At 31.7% G+C, this 20,049-nt stretch overlaps 1 pseudogene; it reads left to right on the forward strand.

Annotated features, from left to right (window-relative positions):
* Positions 1-427: 427 nt before the first annotated feature.
* On the forward strand, positions 428-15,378 carry LOC132799315 (serine/threonine-protein kinase ATM-like; annotated as a pseudogene).
* Positions 15,379-20,049: the final 4,671 nt, after the last annotated feature.

A 20,049-nucleotide genomic window follows, 5' to 3' on the forward strand; every position in this document is an offset into this window, starting at 1 on the left:
TTTTTTTTTTTTTTTTGGGAGAATTTACACATTGTTACTACATTACATAACTACTGACATTGCCCCCAAAGTATTCTGTATCCGTTTGTCACTTTAATTTACTCATACATCAATCCATGAAAAATAACATTTTATCTGATAGAATGAAAAAAAAAAAAAAACACAAAACAAATTTAATTGTTAAAATACGTTATTAAAATTAGTTTGTAAAATTATCGTTTATTAAAATTTTATATTTTTTAAATTAATATTATTGAAAAAAAATAATCAATAAAGAAAAAACTTTCCCCATTTCTCCTGAAGCATTTTTCCTATTTTCGTTAATCTATTCATTTGTCACTCAAAGTTTATTTCTAAATAATTTTTTTTTTTTAAACTCATGTCTTTTTTTTTTTTTTTTTTTGACTTATGCTTTTCCGCATTGAATTCAAGGTCTCTCTCCCCCCCCCCCCCCCCCCCTAGTTTGATGCAGAAGAAAATTGGTGTCTGTTGCAAAACAAAATTGGAGCTGTGCACAGATTCAACAACTGATACAAGATGGGATTGATCCTGAGCGTCTATGCCATATGTTCCCTGGATGGGGAGCTTGGATGTCATTGATTTGCTTCGCGCTTATAGTTTCATGAGCAACAATCATTTGTACAGTCGGCTTTTTGCTCTTTTTTTTTCTTTTTTTTGTAAATTGGCATAAATATTCTTATAGCTCAAAACTGTTGTGCATGTATATAAATTTTATATATAACAATGTATATCTTGATCACGGGTTCGATTTTCAATAAGCTCGCAAATGTAGAACAGCGGTTTACCTAGTAAAGCTTGAATATCAGCCAGAGTTTAGCATTAGTTGCTGGGCATGGTATGGTGTGTGTGGAGGTGGGATTGGGTTAGGACATCAACACCTGATCAATACCATCCATGAAACTTTTTTAACCAGACACAAAAAATGTTTGTTTCAAAATTACCTTTTTTTAAAAAAATAAATAAATAAAATTTGGGTTGTTTCGTTATTACGCTGTGTGGGTTGAACTGTTGAAACGGAAGCTCAACATTGGCTAGTTTTTGTTTAGGTTTTTAGGTAATCAAATATATTTTCATATTTGTCTTTCTTGACGTCCAATAGAAAAAGGTTTTTGTTTAGGTTTCGTTATTACGATGTGTGGGTTGTTTAGGTTTTTATGTAATTGTGAAGGATGTAAAACTTTTTGCTGCATAAATGTGCTTTTTTTCTTTTTGTTTATACTTTTTGTGGGTGTCATGAATCATCACGACTTTAATCCAAAGCAAAGATGAACTGAGCTAATATATGGCTTCAATTTACTTTTCATATAATTTTAATACTTCCTGTCCCCTTTCTTTTGCTTTGATTTTATATCATTTAGTTTGCATTGTTAAAATAAAATGTCTTCTTTTTGTCTCCTTGTAGTTCATCTGATCTTATAATGTTTAATTCAATTGATTCCTTAAATTTATTATCAGCCGAGGCGATTTCACTGGATAAGTCTACTCTGTGGATGACACATGGTAAAACTTTAGAGGCGTGGATTTGTCCACTTTCCTACTTGCTATGTGGCTACTGCAGTGATGCGATTCTAAGGTATTCTTTTTTATTTTTGCTTTGGGAGTTTATAAATTCTTATATGTTCCATTGAGATTTCAATATAGTTGCATTTGGTTAAGTGAATTAATTAGATTGACTTTCTGCTTTCAGATTATGTCAGGATATTGAATTATTAAAAGCTGACGTTGCTGAGCTCCTGTTCCCAAGTATTTTCGTTAATCTGGCTGGAAGGAGGGATATAGATATTGATCTTCAGAGTTTGATCTCTTAACAGGTTGATATTTGGAGCTATTTCGGTCTTCTACTAAATTTTTAAACATAGTACTCTGTAAAGTATTAAATGCATCTCTGAGATTTCCCACATGAGAGGAGGAATTAAAATTTACAATAGATGAAACTTATAGGTAATCAGGAATGCAGGCAAATTAGGGTGTAATGAGCTGAGTGAGCTGAATACTAGAATTCTTGCTCTAACAAAAGTTTGGAATATCTTGTTCAAGATTGTCTCAGCTCGAGTTTAGCTTGGCTCAACCTGTTGAAACATTTAATTCCTTAATTTTATTTACACCACTAAATTCTATATGCTTTTGATTTGTTTTATTATAGTTTTTTTTTTTTATATATAAATGAAGTCACATTGTTTTGTATGATTAGTGGGTATTAGATTAAAGTATTCTTTATAAGCTAGGTATTAAGCTATACTGCAAGGGTCTGGAAGAGGAAGAAAATTCAAAATATGAATTAAGAGTTCTTATCTTTTTAGGATGCAGCTTTTAGAGAGTTAGAAAGTTGACAATATGGCTGTCATTTGGTGGTTGGTTTTGACTATTATGCAACATTCAGAACTTTAAGAAAGATAGGTTCCTTTTTGTTTAACTATCTGTCTCATGAGAAATTAAATTCCATGTTAGTTAGGCCTCATGGGTTCTTTTATCTGTCATATGGTACTTATATATTTTCCTTTTTCCTTTTTCCTTTAACATAACATAACTTTAATTTAATAATTGATTTCGTCCAATATGTTATGTATCAGATAATAATTGTTTCAGTATGACTTACTCTTAGTTTGGTTAGATGTTTCATTACAATTATGTGAAACTTTGATGCTAAAGTTTGAATTCTTGTGCTCTTTTGGATGTGAAAAGTTGATCTTTTTTGTCTATTTATATGCAGATGGAGAATCATATATTCACAGAGTCTAACATGTTAGTCAAATCAATTCAAGTTTTTCTTAATGCCCTTAATGAACTTCGTTTATGTCATATAATGGAAAGATCTTCTTTTCTTCCATCAAAGCTAGAAAGTTCTAAGGTAATTGTGTGCAGATCATTCATATAGTTGTTCTGTATAATGGTTTTTGAGTTTTCATGTTGTCACAGCTTCTAATTGATAAATATATATATATTTTTCTTCTTGTGCCAAGTCTTCTACTTATGGCTCTAAAATCCATTCTACTTCTGGAAAGGCTAGATACTCAGCGTGGACTGGAAATTCAATGTTAACTGCGTTATGGAACAAGGTTATTTTATCATGAACTTTTGATCACAAAAATCACAGTGCTTTGCTCTTTGAAATCTTTAACATAAAAACTTGGGTTCAGTTAAGTTTAAGGCCTTAATAAGTTCATGGTGTTTATCATGGTTCTCATAGTCTGATACGTGTTGTTTTATTTATTTGTTATTTCTTGGTCATATTTTTTTGGTCTTTGGTTGGAGAGAAATAGCAGCGCGTTTTGATGGAGAAGAAATTCTCTTATGGAATTGAAAGCTAGATTTTTGTGAGCCCAACACAAAGAAAAGTCCCTTGTTCTTATATATATATATATATATATATTTTTTTTTTTTCTTTACACTGTTTATTTTCATGCACGTTGTCTACATGTGTTATATTCACAGTGCGTTTCTTTATAAATTTAGAACTTGTGACTGGTAATAGCATTTTGTTGCTTCCTTGCTCTATTGCTTACAGTTATATATGTTTCCAGGTTTATTGGCTTTCCATTGATTATCTTGTTGTTGCGAAGTCAGCAGTTGTGAGTTCCGTAGTGTTGACCTAATTTTCTATTTTCATGATCATCTTTTGATAGTGGTGTATGGCATTTCCTTTTGACTTGGATTTTTATGCTTTATAGGTTTGTGGCTTGTACTTCACTGCTGTTATGTATGTAGAGCATTGGTGTGAAGAGAATTTCAAGAGCCTCACACTAGGGAGTCCATATTTCTCTCACATTGAAATGGTTAGTTGTTATGATATACTCTTCCATCTGCTTTTTCGTCCTGAGATCTTGACATGTTTTTTTATAAATTCTTTGGGCATCTCTTGATTATAGAATTTTGATGCCAGCAGACAGATAACGTTTTTGACTATTTTTATTTTAAATTTCCAGTTACCTCATCACATTGAAATACTTGTGTCGGCAGTGAATCATATAAATGAACCTGACAGCTTGTATGGAATTATCCAGTCGCATAAGGTAAGTAAATATTTAAATTTGTTTCACCTTTTGTTAGTAGATAAACTCATCCCTAGACCCCACTCCCTTGAATTGGTTATGTTAATTAAATATCTTGAAGCATAAGCAGGTTATGGATCAGTTGATTATATATTGTTCTCCATCTAGTTAGATTTTCATAGAAACAACCCTGTATTGGCAATCCACATTGCCACTAGAAGTTCAATGTGTTTTAACCATTTTCAAGCAAGAAAATAAAAAAGTGCAAACCTGAACTAGGGATATTCCTCCAACACGTCAAACCCTCAAGCCACGTCATTAGCTATTTTTCACAAAATATGGTCATTATGCTTGTTCCATATATTTAGTATAGCTTTTGGGATCCTGTGTTATTATTAGTTTTTTCCTTTGTGTTTATGGTATTGAAGTTGACTTCCCAAGCAATCACCTTTGAGCATGAGGGAAACCGGGGAAAGGCTCTTGCGTATTATGACTTGCAAGTACGTTCAGCTGCCTTGGTACATATGGACTATGATTCCAAAAGTTCACCCATGAAACAGGATCCACCATGTTTATCCAGTACCACAGTGGAAGAACAAATGAGGCAGAGAAGCCCTTATAAAGGTCTGATTAGATCCTTGCAACAAATAGGTTGTATGCACATCCTAGATTTGTATTGCCAAGTACTGACCTCACATAAGGGTCAGTTTCAGCATGATCTGGAGTTTTCTGAGTTGCAGGTTTGTTATATTAATTTTTCTGTCTCATAATAGATGCATGATTATCAACATTTCCATTTTCCTTCTGGGTTTGACAAGTTTCTGATTTTTTATGTTCTTCATACTATTTTTTTTTTATTGTTTTGGTCTATTTGCAGTATGAGGCTACTTGGCATGCGGGAAAGTGGGATTTTTCCTGACTTTATGTTGGAGATAACTCTCCAAGTTTGCATGTTAATTATGATCGGTTCAATGAAAATTTGCACAGGTAATATAGTTCATTGTTTAGACTTGTTTTCTTATTTCAGTTTGTAAATTTTGCATCTCTTTTTTTCTTACTCTTAATGAGTGTAGATTATGGGGCTTCGTGAAGTAGCTTCGCCCGGATATAAATGTGTTTATGCAAGAGATAATTCTTTCATTTTTGTTTCTAAATGCTTTTTATTCTATTTTCATTATATAGTCCTTCTCATATGCGGGTACCTGCAAGTTTTTGTGGTGCAGCTGCACATTCCACCAGATCTTTTTGGGATGTGTAATTCAGAGTTATACATCCCACTAGATGTGGTGGGACTTGTATCCGCACCATAAAAACTTGCAGCTACCTGCATCTGAGGTTTATTCTGTTTCATCATACTTTATTTGTGAAAGATGTCTGCTGTTTGTGGGTGTAAAATTCCAGGCCTTTTCCCAAGTCTGATAAGAAATTTTTCAATGGATAATTTTTTATGCTGGGTTAAATGTAAAATGTTGGTAATATAATATAAACAGAAGCTTTCTAGTAAGGATTATTAAACTGGCAGAACTTTATAAGTATCTCTATGCATCCCTTGATAAGTAAAGAACAACTTAAGTTTTATTTTTTTATCTTTCCAAATGTATCTAACATGACATTTGTTTCTACTTGTTGGAAATGCAGTTGTTTGAGGGCACTGAAAGAAGGAGATTTTGATGATTTTCATAGAACATTTAAAGATACAAAACTGGTATTCTTGTACTGCTTGTCTCTTTTTTAGGATGTTGTACTATGTGTAACTGTGCTTATATCTTAATATATATTTTAGGAACTTGTATGGTCTGTTTCTCGTGCAAGTGAGGAGAGTACTGAACAGATCTACTCAGCCATAATTAAACTCCAGGTACTTGATTGCCATGCCTATGGCTTAAATTTTTAAGAATGCATTGCTTATGACTCATGAGGCAAGAGGATTTCAAGAATCTGGTCCAAATCCTAATTTATTTTCCTCAAAGATATTATATTGTAGATTTTCAAATTTGTTGAAGTGTGCATTGTGTTAGCTTGATGTACATAGTTGGTTCCACATCCTAACAAACTTAAGCTTTTCATACTCAGATTATCCATATGTTTTCTGTTTGATCTTGGTATCTCCCATTGTTGGCAGTTTATTCTTCTGTCCATGTAAGGTTCACTTTGTTTCTGGTCATTGGACAGGACTACATCTGAGGGGAGTGCTTAAGTGTGTATTGTGTTAGCTTTTTAAACTATGTGAAAGGAGAGTGCTAACAGTTTAAGGGATTTGGAATTAATTATGGCAACTTAACAAAAAATATGTTTCATGCTTTTGTTTAGATGGTTGGTAGATTTTAACCAATCTTAGTAGTCTTAGGACATCAAGATGCATGTTTGTCATGTAAATTAGATGTGTAAATGTATGTGGACAACAAAATTATTTTGGAAACTAGAAAATTTCATCCCAATAAAATTGTCTGCTTTCTTACCGCTTGGCGAAAAGATATATGTTTCAGTTTTTCCTTTTAATTTTCTGCTGTATCACATGCTGATCCTTTATCATCTTGGCATAGCTTGGGATTTACGATGGATAAAATCTCTTTGTGATGGGAAAAAATTCCACCAGAATAAGCCAAAAGTGATTTCTGAACCAGCAATTCCTACCATAGACCAGGTGTTTTAAGTAAATCAAACTCTTTTTATGATAAATGATTAGTCATTTATGTAGACTTTTGAGATGAGAGGGAAGAAATTCTCATACTAATCTGAAAAAGAATTACAAGTCTATTTAACATAGATGTGGCTGGCATTCCAGTCCACAAAACTAGGAAAGTAATCCCTGCAAATCAGGGAAATTTCCAGTCCACAAATCTAGGAAAGTAATCCCTGCAAATCAGGGAAATTTCCTAGGAAAGTAATCCCTGCAAATCAGGGAAATTTCCAGTCCACAAATCTAGGAAAGTAATCCCTGCAAATCAGGGAAATTTCCAGTCCACAAAACTAGGAAAGTAATCCCTGCAAATCAGGGAAATTAAATTCCAATGAATTAGTTAATGGACTGATCCTATTTATTAGGAGATAAACTAAATAAGTAAATATCCTAAAATAATGTAAATCTTCCTAATTAATTAAATAAAAATCTGCTCCTTTCTACAATTTATGTTTTAGTTATGTAGGTCTCTTATGGCTACTTTTTTTTATTTTTTATTTTTATTATTATTATTTTTTTTTTCCAAAAACATATTTGACAAGCTCGTATATAGATATAGATATGTGTAATAAATCTCAGGTGTGGATACACATCCCACCACATTATTTTTTTTTTTGTGTGTGTGTGTGTTTTTGTATATGTTATAAGCTATATGGTATGGCATGGTCGTTTAGTCAAAATATTCTCTTCATATGAGTATAAAGCCTAATAAAATAGATACTTATATGATCTCTAACATGTTTTTGAGTGCCGCTTAGTTGTCAAGGCTGAATACAGACTGGAGTTCTATTTTCAATCGAGCACAGCTACATATTAGAACCATTCATAGCATTCAGGCGAGTTCTGCTTCAGATCTTAAGTTGCAAGGACTCTACAATGCGACATCTTTTGCAATCTGCATCTACTCTCCGTAAGGTATTATTGACTTTTCATTATTAGGGAAACGCTGCTTAAGACCAACTCCTGATAAATATGCTTGTCTTTGTTTCACAGGGCTCTAGATATTCTCAAGCAGCTGCTGTTTTGCATGAGCTCAAGTTCCTTTGTGTTGAATCAGGAGAACAATCTTCAGACCTGTATTGCCTTGGAAGGGTATAAATTTCTATATGCTTTATATATTTATTGGAAGAGTTTTTTTCATTTTTTGGCTGAATATGGTTGTTATGGTATTGTGCTCTTATTTGTTTTTCTTAACCCTGCACGTTTCTTTTTTCTTGAAAAAAAGACCCTGCATGTTTAGTTGCATATGAATTCCCTAGCTTTAGTGATGTGTTGGAACTTATCTGGACTTTTTTGATACTTATCTTCCCATACTTACAGACAAACGATATTCAATAACTTTCCATAATTGGGTATCATATACATTTGTTCCATGTGATTCTTAAATAGTTTCAGTTGGAAATTTGAGATGTGTCCATTCTTAGGACTTACACAATTTTGAATGTTCGTGGTTTCTAAGACTCTAATGTTATTTTTCATTGTGTTACGAGCTATCCAATTATCCTTTTTGCTTTCGGTTTTTTCATTGTGCCCCCGCCTTGTCCAGGTGTAGACTTTTGATATTAAAGCTTCAATCTTTGACTCCAATGTCATTTTTCATTGCATATGAGTGATGCAATTATCCTTTTTGCTTCTCGTTTTTTCATTGTTTGCTCCCCCAACTTGAAGCTTCACCATTTTCTAGTGGAAATAAATCTTAATAGTATATTTGAGGATGCCAAAACCTTCTCCCTTTAAAGTCCTCTTTTCTTATTATGTGGATGTCATCGTTTCTTATTGTGTTCTACTTGTTGAACTGAAAATGGGGGCCTTTCTGGCATGTTTGAGGAATATTCCTGTGGAACCTGCTTTATTTTTATTTATTTATTTATTTATTTTCTGGTTCACATACTTTTATTGCATAATCATATATGCGTATATATATATATATATATGTATGTATATTGTTGAGCAAGGAGAAACACAGGACACACAATGACTAAGAGCCTAGGAAACATATATAATACTGAAATGTTGGATTAGGAAAAAATGGTTTAAAAATATAACTATTTTACTCCTACTATAGTAACTATTTGCAAGATTTCTGCTTGAAGAAGCAAAGCTTTTATGTGCCCAAGGACAACATGAAATGGCTATCAGCCTCGCAAAATATATCTCTCAAGAATACCTGTCAAATGAAGAGTCTCCAGGTGTACATCGCTTGGTTGGGAAATGGCTGGCTGAAACTAGATCTAGCAAGTTTGTATCACCTTAAACTAGTCAACAACTTTGTTTTAAGTTTCACAGATGAAATGCTAATTAGTTGATTTTTCTCTTTTTTAATGTCCATCATGATAATTCAGCTCAAGAACTATTTTAGAGAAGTACTATAAACCTGCTGTTTCACTTGGTGAGGCTCAGAAAACAATGGACAAGAAGTCCATAGAAAGACAAAGCCAGACGCATTTTCAACTTGCACACTATGGGGATGCTCTTTTTAGTAGTTACGAGGAGAAACGAGGAGAGACTTACATCAAATGAGTGGCAAGCAGCAACACGTTTAAGGAAACACAAGGTACCTCAATGTTATTCAGTATTGGTAGTTTGAGTTACATTACATCAGTAGTTTGCAGCATCATCATTATTGTTGATTCTGCAGACAATGGAGTTGGAAGCACTAACTAAACGGCTAAGAAGTTCAGCAAAGGTAAATTTTGACCATTTCATGCTGTAGATTCCAATTCTGTAATGGTATAATTCCCTCAAAATGCTTTACCATTTTGAAAATTGTTCTTGTATATTCTTTTAGGGGGATAAGACTGATTATTCAGTAAAAATACAAATACAAGAGTTGCAAAAGCAACTTGCACGGGACAAGGAAGAGGCTGAAAAGCCGCAGGTTATCAATTCTTTTGTTTTGTTGAATCACTATATCAAGTTTCACATGTTAGCAGATAGAAGTTGATGCTGAAGCAAAACAGCTTTGATTCATTGGATTATTAATTTTTATATTCAACTCATTTAGTAGGCTTGTTCAATAAACAATAGTCATCCTTTGATGCTTCTTTTTGGTCATTGATCGTTTTGATTCTACGCTTCTCACATAAGTTTCACTGTGTATAATTGTTTGAATGAAAAGGAACTAGAATCTAAGTTAAACTCTTTCTCAGGATGACAGGGACAATTTGCTCAGCTTGGCTCTGGAGGGATATAAACGTTGTTTGGTTGTTGGGGACAAATATGATGTCAGAGTGGTATGTACTTACCATCAAAGTCTTTCAACCAAACTGAAATAAATATCATTCTGGTCGGGTTGTAACAGTTTAGACAGCCTGAAATGATATTACATGGGGATACGTGTTTTAAATTTTTTATGAGTTGAGGAAAAAGTGAGACGTTCCCCTTCAGAAGTATATATATTCTTTTGAAGTTTTATATCTTCTGTACCTGTGTATTATCTATTATGTATAAACATAATATTATTATCAAGTAAACCTGGAATCCATTTAGAGGCTAATCAATGTGCTTTCAGGTATTTCGACAGATTTCCCTGTGGTTCTCCCTCTCCTGTGGACAAAATATCATAAATAGCATGCTAACAACTATTGATGAGGTACACCGCAATGACGATTTATGTGAATTGAATTTCTTTTTGTTAAACTGGTGCGGAAGTATTGTTTATCGGGTTCTTGATTCCTGTCGATAATAATTATGCCAGGTTCAGTCTTACAAATTCATTCCTTTAGTCTACCAAATTAACTCTAGAATGGGAAGCTCAAAGGACAGCCCAGGGCCTCATAATTTTCAGGTTCTTTATGAACTCATTTTTATCAGCTTATCAATTTGTTGAAATTTGTATCTAACAAGAATTATGGGACTCTGCAGTTTGCTTTGGTTTCTCTTGTGAAGAAAATGGCCATTGACCATCCATACCAAACAATCTTTCAGGTATTTGTCTTGTAATTGGTGGGTTCCAGTGGTTAGGACTTAGGAATTACATGGCATGCATGAAAGTGAAGTGGAGAGCAGAAATCTTACATCCCTTTATCAGTGGTTCTCTGCTCATTTTTCTTTTTCTGAATACAGTTTCAATATTTTTTGTTTCTTTTGATTCTTACTAGCTTCTAGCACTGACAAATGGTGATCGTATTAAGGATAAGCAGCGGAGTAGAAACTCTTTTGTGGTGGATATGGATAAAAAGCTTGCAGCAGAAAATCTTTTAGGAGAGTTATCAGCATATCATGGAGCTATAATTGGACAAGTAACTTCTCTTATTTTTTTGTTTTGTTAATATCTACAATTCTACATTGGATACTACTTGCTTACTAACACGTATATATATGCATTCGTGCATGTAGATGCGGCAAATGGTGGAGATATATATTAGACTTGCTGAACTAGAAACACGAACAGAGGATAGTCAAACAGATTTATGTTGTAAGTTTTTCTGCAGTTCTGTTTTCATTATTGATTATGGTTATTAAGATCACGAATCTATAATTAATTATCTGCAATCAAGAAAACTAGGTACAATTTATTGACTCATTTTTTATTCTTGCCACAGGATCGTAATAAAAGGGTTATGCTATCAAGAGATCTACGTAATCTTCAACAGTTGGAACTTGTAAGTGCAGCCTATTATCTGTGACCTGGTATTCTGGAATCTTGTATAGATGTGTCACGTGACTAAGCAATTTTTATCTTAGTTTGTTGCCCTAATCAAAAACCCGTGTTAAAGTAATTACTTTATTTCAAAGTTATTCTAGTTCTCCTGATAATATGTGTGCAGATCAATACTTAAATACTCTTTTTTAACCTCTTAAATTTTACCAACAGTTGTTCTAGAACTTTTCCTAAATTGTTAATACGTAAGCGAAGTTTTTCTTTGGGATTTGGCCTGCCTTACAAGTTAATATAAATATACCAATTTTGAAACAGCACTAGTTTTTGTTATTGATGGTAACTTAACCCATAGCTTAATTGTCTAGCTGATTTTCTGATTGAATCCTACAAACCTATTTCTGTCGATTTATTGTGTTACGTGTAAGCTTATCAGATAAGCCTGCACATGTATAACTTAGATGTAATAGTTGGGGTGGGTTAGCAGGATTCAAACACAATATTTGGTTAGACAAGTAGACTTTTCATACCATATTGAGTTTTCATCAATTCAAAACCTTAAGCTGTTAGAAAGTATATCAAGCTAATGCCATAGAAAATTAAAAGAAAATCATAATAATAATGTATTTTAAGTGTATTTTCTTTATGTTCACTTTGAGTGTGATTTTCTTTTACCAGTAAAACATAAAACCATAGTATGAAAGGCCATGGTGATGCTATTTTTTCTCGTGTGCATATTTTTTTTGATCTTGAATTTCTTCTTGGTGACATTGGCACCCCCTCTGTTTTACTACTTTTGCATAAATGCATTTTTTTTTGTTGTAATCACCATTTGTTTATACATTTTTTTAATTGTTACCTGTAAATTATCACATTCTCATGTAAATACAATCAATTGAATTGTAATTGACATTAGCACATTTTTCATACACTCAATTTGGATGTGAGAATTTTAAAACTTTGTGGAGAAAAGTGGTAATGGGGTCTTACTGTAATCTTCTCTATCTTATTATTCTCTCTTGGGTTTTTCGATTGGCTCATTGTTTTTGTTGTTCAAAAAATACTTACAACTAATGGCTTTGCATTGATTTGGAAAGCACCACGTGCCTATAGTGACAGCCACTTTTCCAATAGATCGTAGTTGTCAATATCATGAAGGCTCTTTTCCATACTTCAAAGGATTAGCAAATTCAGTTTTGTATGTCTTAATCTTCTTCCTCAATATTTAAAACCAAAAAAAAAAAAAAAAATTCTTCTTCATCAAGAGATTTGTTGCAACCTTCTAATTTATGTTGGTAAAATATACAGGGTAACGAATGGTATAAATGCTCAAAAAGTGGTCGAGCGTCTAGGTTCTGACGGACGGAAGTATAAACAACTGGCAAAATCTTGAAATGATGACCTAAGACTTTCATAAAAACTTTCAAGGCATCTTACTGCTTTGTTTCCTCTTAAGGTGCATCCGACTTTTTTTTTCCCTCTCTTTTCTTTTTTTCTTCTTTAATCAGCTTCTCTTCCACTTGCCTTGTTTTTTATATTATATATATATTAATCCATTTTAACTTTTTTCGAACATGTTTTAGTGTGTGTATATATATATATATACTTTTTTTTTTTTTTTTTTTGTTTTTCCGAATCTCTTTTTCTCTCACAAGCCTTGTGAATTTTTAATGGTCTGTTCACTTATACAAAACCAAGCTGAATTTATTTTTATCTTTGGCAGGAAAAAGACAAGCATAAAGCAAACGAGGAAGTTTGCGAGGATTTCAGGTTTATCTTATTTTGTTGAGAAACCAATTCTTCACAAGTTTAAAACTTTTCTAACCTTAAAAAATATCTGACCCCTCATGCAGGCCTTTCATGCATTATTTTTTCTTGGAGAGATTCTTCCAGCCTGCTAACTGGTTCGAAAAGAGACTTGCATACACTCGAAGCGTGGCTGCTAGTTCAATGGTCAGTGTGTATATGCTTCTCTAACATGCTCAGCTTGTTATCCATTTGAAAAATGTGGGATTTCTTTACTGTTAAGTCACGAGCAATAAGAAAAGCTTAAGTTTTCGAGAAGCATTGGAACAATGTATTTTTAGCTAATACAATAGATAGTTACATTAAGACTATGGAATTTATACATGTATGTTTCTATTACAGTGTTTTTTTTTTTTTTTTTTTTTTTTTTTTTGTCTTCCCCGTAATTTAATATATTCATGTATGGCAAATACGTAGATGCAGATGAAACTTATGCTGTGGAATTTATACATATATGTTTCTCTTACAGGGCTTCTTCCTTTTCCTTTTCCTTTTTTTTTTTTTTTTTGGGTAATTTAATATATTCATGCATGGCAAAAAGGTAGATGCAGATGAAAGCATATGGCCTCTAGCCCATCATGCCCTTCTCATGTTGAAGTGGCTTGCTAATTTTCTTTTTATTTTTTGAACTTTAGATTTCCTTAATGGAAACCATAACAGAAGTGCTGATCATGAAATGCAAAGAAAAACACACGTATATGCCTTGGTGACAGGTTCACTGGCCAGTAATTAATGGTTTTTGTTCTAAAGGGAAAAATGCTTCTACGTTCCGTAATTAGTTTAGCTAAATTTCAAGGCAAAATCTATGTATTTGTTTCTTTATGCTGAAAAGTTTGTTCCATATACAGGTTGGTTATATTGTTGGTCTTGGAGATCGACATTCTATGAATATCTTAATCGATCAAGCTACTGCAGAAGTTGTTACATAGATCTTGGTGTTGCCTTTGAGCAAGGCTTGATGCTCAAGACACCAGAACGGGTTTGTGCTTTTGAAGCTATGACTTTCCTTTTTGACTACATTTTTTTGTGTTAGGATAGTATACTTTATCGGCCTTGTGAATTACACTTGTAATAAGATTCACTCTTCCTACTTATTGTTCAACATTTGCAGGTTCCGGTCAGGCTTACAAGAGACATCATTGATGGCATGGGAGTTACAGGTGTTGAAGGGGTTTTCAGAAGGAGTTGTGAAGAAACTCTTTCTGTTATGAGGGCAAATAAAGAAGCTCTAATGACCATTGTTGAAGTAAGTTACCAAGCCGAATTGCCTTGAATGATTAATGAAACCTTAATGTGGTCTTTCTTTTTTTTTTTTTTTTTTCTTTTTTTTCTTTTTCCCTACTCTGATATCAAATGCAAATTCTCTGTAGGTTTTTATCCATGATCCGCTCTATAAGTGGGTTTGATCTCCTCTAAAGGCTTTGCAGCGTCAGAAGGTATTCTATTGTCACCAAAATCTTTAGCATATGCAAATGAAATTCAATTTTGGAATGCAGCTGGCCGTCGCATGAAGCCGTAGTGTTAAAAAACTTGATAGATGGATTTAAATTGTCTATATCATATAAGCAAATTAAAGTAAAACACAAACACAAGCTGAGAAGGTTTTGTAACCATCTATTTTATTGTTATTGAAATTGATCAACAACAATACAATATAAAAGTGGCTCCAATGACTTAGGCACCAGCGGATATGCTAGGCATCGAGTGTTTAATGCAGGCATTTCATCATATTCTAGAATGTTAAATCTTTGCTTATGCTGCCTTTTAACATTTGTGACAAGGAGATGGATGATTATCTGGAGACAAGCTTGGAAAGCTCACAAGATGATTAGGAAGGAAACAAGGATGCGGCACGTGCATTGTTGCGAGTCAAACAAAAATTAGATGGATATGAAGGAGGTGAAATGCGAAGCGTACATGGGCAGGTGATTATTTTTTGGATACTATCTCATGATATTCTGCTCACTTTCTAACTTAACAGAACTCAATGTCTTGTTAGTAAATGCATGTTTCCTTTTCATTTTTGTGGATGAACTTGTTCGGTTGGTGTTGAATATATGGTCGAGGTTGATTTGTTTTTGGAAATTGGAAACAAGATGAAAATAAACACAATTTCTTTTATACAAAACCGAACAAAGCTAAAGCTTCTATTATGTTCCTTTTAATTGGTGTCTTATGCAAAACAAAATTGGAGTTGTGCACAGGTTCAAAAACTGATACAAGATGCGATTGATCCTGAGCATCTATGCCATATGTTTCCTGGATGGGGAGCTTGGATGTAATTGATTTGCTTCGAGCTTATAGTTTCATGAGCAACAATCATTTGTACGGTCGGCTTTTTGCTCTTTTTTTTATTTTTTATTTAAATTTACATAATAATCTTATAGCTCAAAACTGTTGTGCATGTATATATTGTATATATAACAATGTATATCTTGATCATGGGTTTGATTCTCAATAAGCTCGCAAAAGTAGTACAGTGGTTTACCTAGTAAAGCTTGAATATCAGCCAGAATTTAGCATTAGTTGCTGGGCATGGTATGGTGTGTGGAGGTGGGATAGGATTAGGACATCAACACTTGACCAATACCATCCATGAAACTTTTTTAACCAGACACAAAAAAATATTTGTTTCAAAATTACCTTTTAAAAAAAATAAATAAATTCGGGTTGTTTCGTTATTACGTGGTGTGGGTTGAACTGTTGAAACGGAAGCTCAACATTAGCTAGTTTTTGTTTAGGTTTTTAGGTAATCAAATATATTTTCATATTTGTCTTTCTTGACGTCCAATAGAAAAATGTATTATAATATAATTCATACTTTTCATCTTCGGAAGGCCAATCGAAGCTCCATGTTCTTCAATTGTCGGGGTAATCCAAATTAAAACCCCTTCGCGGTGCCCCTTATACTCCTATTTCTTTGTCTGTTTTATTCCAATCATAATTTTTTTTTTTAATAAAGTTTGCAAAACTAAGCATGTATTCTATTGGCATTCTATCATTCTATTGGCATTCTATTGTCTTTTCAAAAGAATAAAAGATAAAACCACGTATACTGTGTACAAGTAAACCAAAATAAAACAAAACAGTTTTTATTCAAGATCACATGAGTTTTGATGTTTAATTTCATCAAATTCATTTAACAAAATGCGCGGCTGGATTTAGTAGAAGAAAAAATAATAGTGCAAGATACAATGTTGAAGATTTTGTACTCTAGGAGCCAAAATGCAGAAGTAGTAAAAGAGAGTAAAATGTTGTTATATCCATATTTGTTTGTATATGAACAATAAAACAAGTTTTTAAAATAAATTCTTCTCCCAAAAATCAAAAAAAAAAAATCTAGCACCTTTAACCTTTAAACAATAAATGAATTTTAAAAGAAATTTTTTTTTTCTTCTCTATATTTTAGGGTACCTTCTCAAAAAATGTTTTTTCATTGATAAATATTGGCAGCTTACAGATATCAAGTTTCCTTTTATCTTTTGAAAGGGAAAAAACTTCAAAAGGTTATTCTATTTCCTTTTATTTTATTTTTACTAGAGGAGTTTCAAAAGTTGATTAATTGTTCTACTAAACATTTGAGCACCTTAGTAGGATTTAAACAACCCAACAACTTTTGTTTTTGCAAAATGATTTAGCAAGTATGGGTTTTTGGATGTGAACGTTAAATTTGTAATCCTTGTTTGAAAAAAAAAAAAAAAAAAAAAGAAGCTATTCAAACCAAACTTCTGGACCAAGAAAAATCTATTTCTTCATCGTTATTACAGAGGATCAAAAATTACAAAATTTTACCAGAGATTCCCATTTTGAGTTTACAAACGGGTGTGATCGATTATTTTTTTTTTTTTTTTTTTTTAAGTCGAAGACTATTTCCGTTTTGAGTAAATGATATTTAATCTTTAACTGATTTGAATTACTTAGTAGCAAAATCAAATATTAAAAACAGTCCATAATAAAAAGGAAGAATAACACAGCAGCCGATAATAAAAAAGAATAATGATAGTAATACAATGAAACACAAATTGTTTATTATTATTGTTATTATTATTATTTGATATATTTTTAGCAAAGGATCTGGATACTGCAATTCAATTGACTATTTTTACAGATTATCTTTCTTCATATTAAGGTTTTAGTTTTTGAAAATTAGTACAAAATTAATTCCTTAATTACCAATTTTCATGTGATGTCCTGTTCACTTGAGGATTATCATTTCATGTTCTCAACAGGAGATGCATTGCATCTATGATTGTGTTTGATTCAATTCTTGTAATCATTGGCCAAGTAGTTGTGTTTTTCTTGATAATCAAGACCATCTAATATTGATAAGACTCGAGTTGTTAGTGTATTTTTTTTATTTTCTTATTTTTTTAACACAAACACAATAAAGTTTTTAGTAGTCTTGGAGCTCAGCTCTGTCAGGACCTTTGACAATCTCTTCAAAAGATGACTTCAAAGTGAACCTCTGATATAGCCAAGCACCATTGACGAAGGACAAGAGTGGACCACCTGAAGAAACAGATCAAGATCAAGAACACCGGTTGATCCCAAAACGTGAAGAAGCTGTTACAGAGTTTGGCCTTTTGAGCCTGCCTCAATCAAGGTTATTAGCATAACATGTAAGGGTAAAAGGAGAGGCCATGAAATTCGAGCCCTTTGCAGCTTCATTTTCCAAAATCCGGTTGGTGAAAAAGCAGAGGCCTCTGTTGAAGAGGGTATTTTGTGTTGATTGTGGTGAGTGATTCATTGTGATGATCATAAAGCTAGCTAGAATTTTGATGTTTGTCCTACAAAGTAATATTGTTTGTCCATTATCAACTGGTTATATATACAGGTGTAGAAGAATGAAGAATTCAAGGAAAGTTGAGACGCATTTTGTTCTGTTACGTTTTGTGATCATATTGGGAGTTGGAACACGTTCAATGTTTGCTTACATTAGAATGAAAATTTCGTAGCATATATATGTATGACTAAATATTATTTAATTTTATTGTCATCTACTTCATCAGCAAGATAACCACCTGCTTGCAGCTTTTTTCACTGCCTCCAATTTGTGTATATATATATATATATATTCTAATAATATTATATGCATCATTTAATTTATCATGTTATTTATCAAATATACACATATTATTATTTATTTGATTGATTAATAAATTAATATGCTTAAATATGAATCTGTCAGAAGAAATAAATATAACTAAATATCAATGACCAGTTCTAGGATCAGTAAAAGTGCATATCAATGGCTAGTTCTAGGGTTGCTAATGCTTTAGAATATAGAAAATTGAATAAAAAATATTTAGGTAAAGACCTTCAGCGAATATTAAAGTGACCAATTTGTTGCTTGTTGAAGGTTTTTTAAATTTCCAAAAATAATATAAAAGAAAACAAAATTAATAATGTAATACGTTTAGCAATGAACATTTGTTAGTATTGAAATAACCATATTAAGCAACAAAAAGGCATTGGTTGTGTTAATTGTAGACTGCAACTCCAACAATTTAACCTGATTATAGATATTAGATAAATCATTGAGAAAAAAAAATTATTAAAATAAAAAAAGAAAATGGCAAACTAATTTAATCGTACATAAAGAGAAATTGAGAGGGGGCACAACTTGTATTTTATTTGAATATTATTTTAAAATAAACAAAAAATAGTTAAAAAAAAAAAACTAGGCAGGAGAGTGTAGTCATCCATGAAGATGATATATATTTTAAAAAAATAAATAATTGTTTTACTATAGAGGAAAAATCATATTTATGTCATAAGTTGATAATCTAATATCAAATATCATTTTGGGAGGATCATTTTTATGCCAAAATATGTAGACATGTTACATAACGGCATATCCACTGTAGCACAAAATTGACCTTCTCAAAATTTATTTTTGCTATTAGATTTTTATCTTATGAAATAAACTTGTTCTTCTCCATAACAAAACTGAATAAATAAATATATACTATTATATTTAATATTTTTTATTAAGACTGTTATACATGGGTAACTAGCACAAAGGCATCGCTAAACTTTACAAGTTGTTATATTCTAGTGCCTTAATTTTTTCTTTTTTGACGAACTCATAAATGTTTACAATTTTCTTTGAAATCTCTTAAAAAAAAAAAAATATGAGAGGGGCATGAGCTTTTTATGTACATAGTTAGATATATACTGTGTAAATATAGATAAGTTAATTTTTTTAGTAAATACTATTATATACAAATTTGATAAAATTAGAAAGGTGCACAAATATCTTTGATCTTTACCAGTTATTATATTTTGGTACCTTAATATAATATATATATATATATATATATATATATATATATATAGATAAGTTAATTTTTTTTAATAAATACTATTATATACAAATTTGATAAAATTAGAAAGGTGCACAAATATCCTTGATCTTTACGAGTTATTATATTTTGGTACCTTAATATATATATATATATATATATATGGCATTTAACTCCATAAACTCATAAATATTGTTTACAATTTTATGTGAAATCCTTGACAAAAAATCATGTGCAAAGCTTATAGAACATTGATGGTCATTTTATTGTATAAGCTTGAAGATATAGGATAAAATGCAAATTAGATATCACGGGGAGACAATAACGTTATTATTTTAAAAATATTTATATCTAAACTTTTTTTGTTAAAAAAAAAATTAAAAATATTGTCTATTGTACTTAAAAACCTGCAAAATTATTTGTTTAACAAGTATAATAATTTAAAATATTTATTAGCAGTGAGAAAAATAGTTTTATAATAAATTGTCAAAAGAATATAATTAGATTGAAAAATATATAGATATTATGATTTATTTATTTTTTAAATATAACATTTGCTTATAAAGAACTGTATAAATATTTCAAGAAACATTGCACATATACATTTTCCAAAAAAAAAAAAAAAATTGAATAAAAAAATTATCACTA

This window comes from Ziziphus jujuba, chromosome 2 (assembly GCF_031755915.1).
Source record: "Ziziphus jujuba cultivar Dongzao chromosome 2, ASM3175591v1".
Classification (NCBI taxonomy): domain Eukaryota; kingdom Viridiplantae; phylum Streptophyta; class Magnoliopsida; order Rosales; family Rhamnaceae; genus Ziziphus; species Ziziphus jujuba.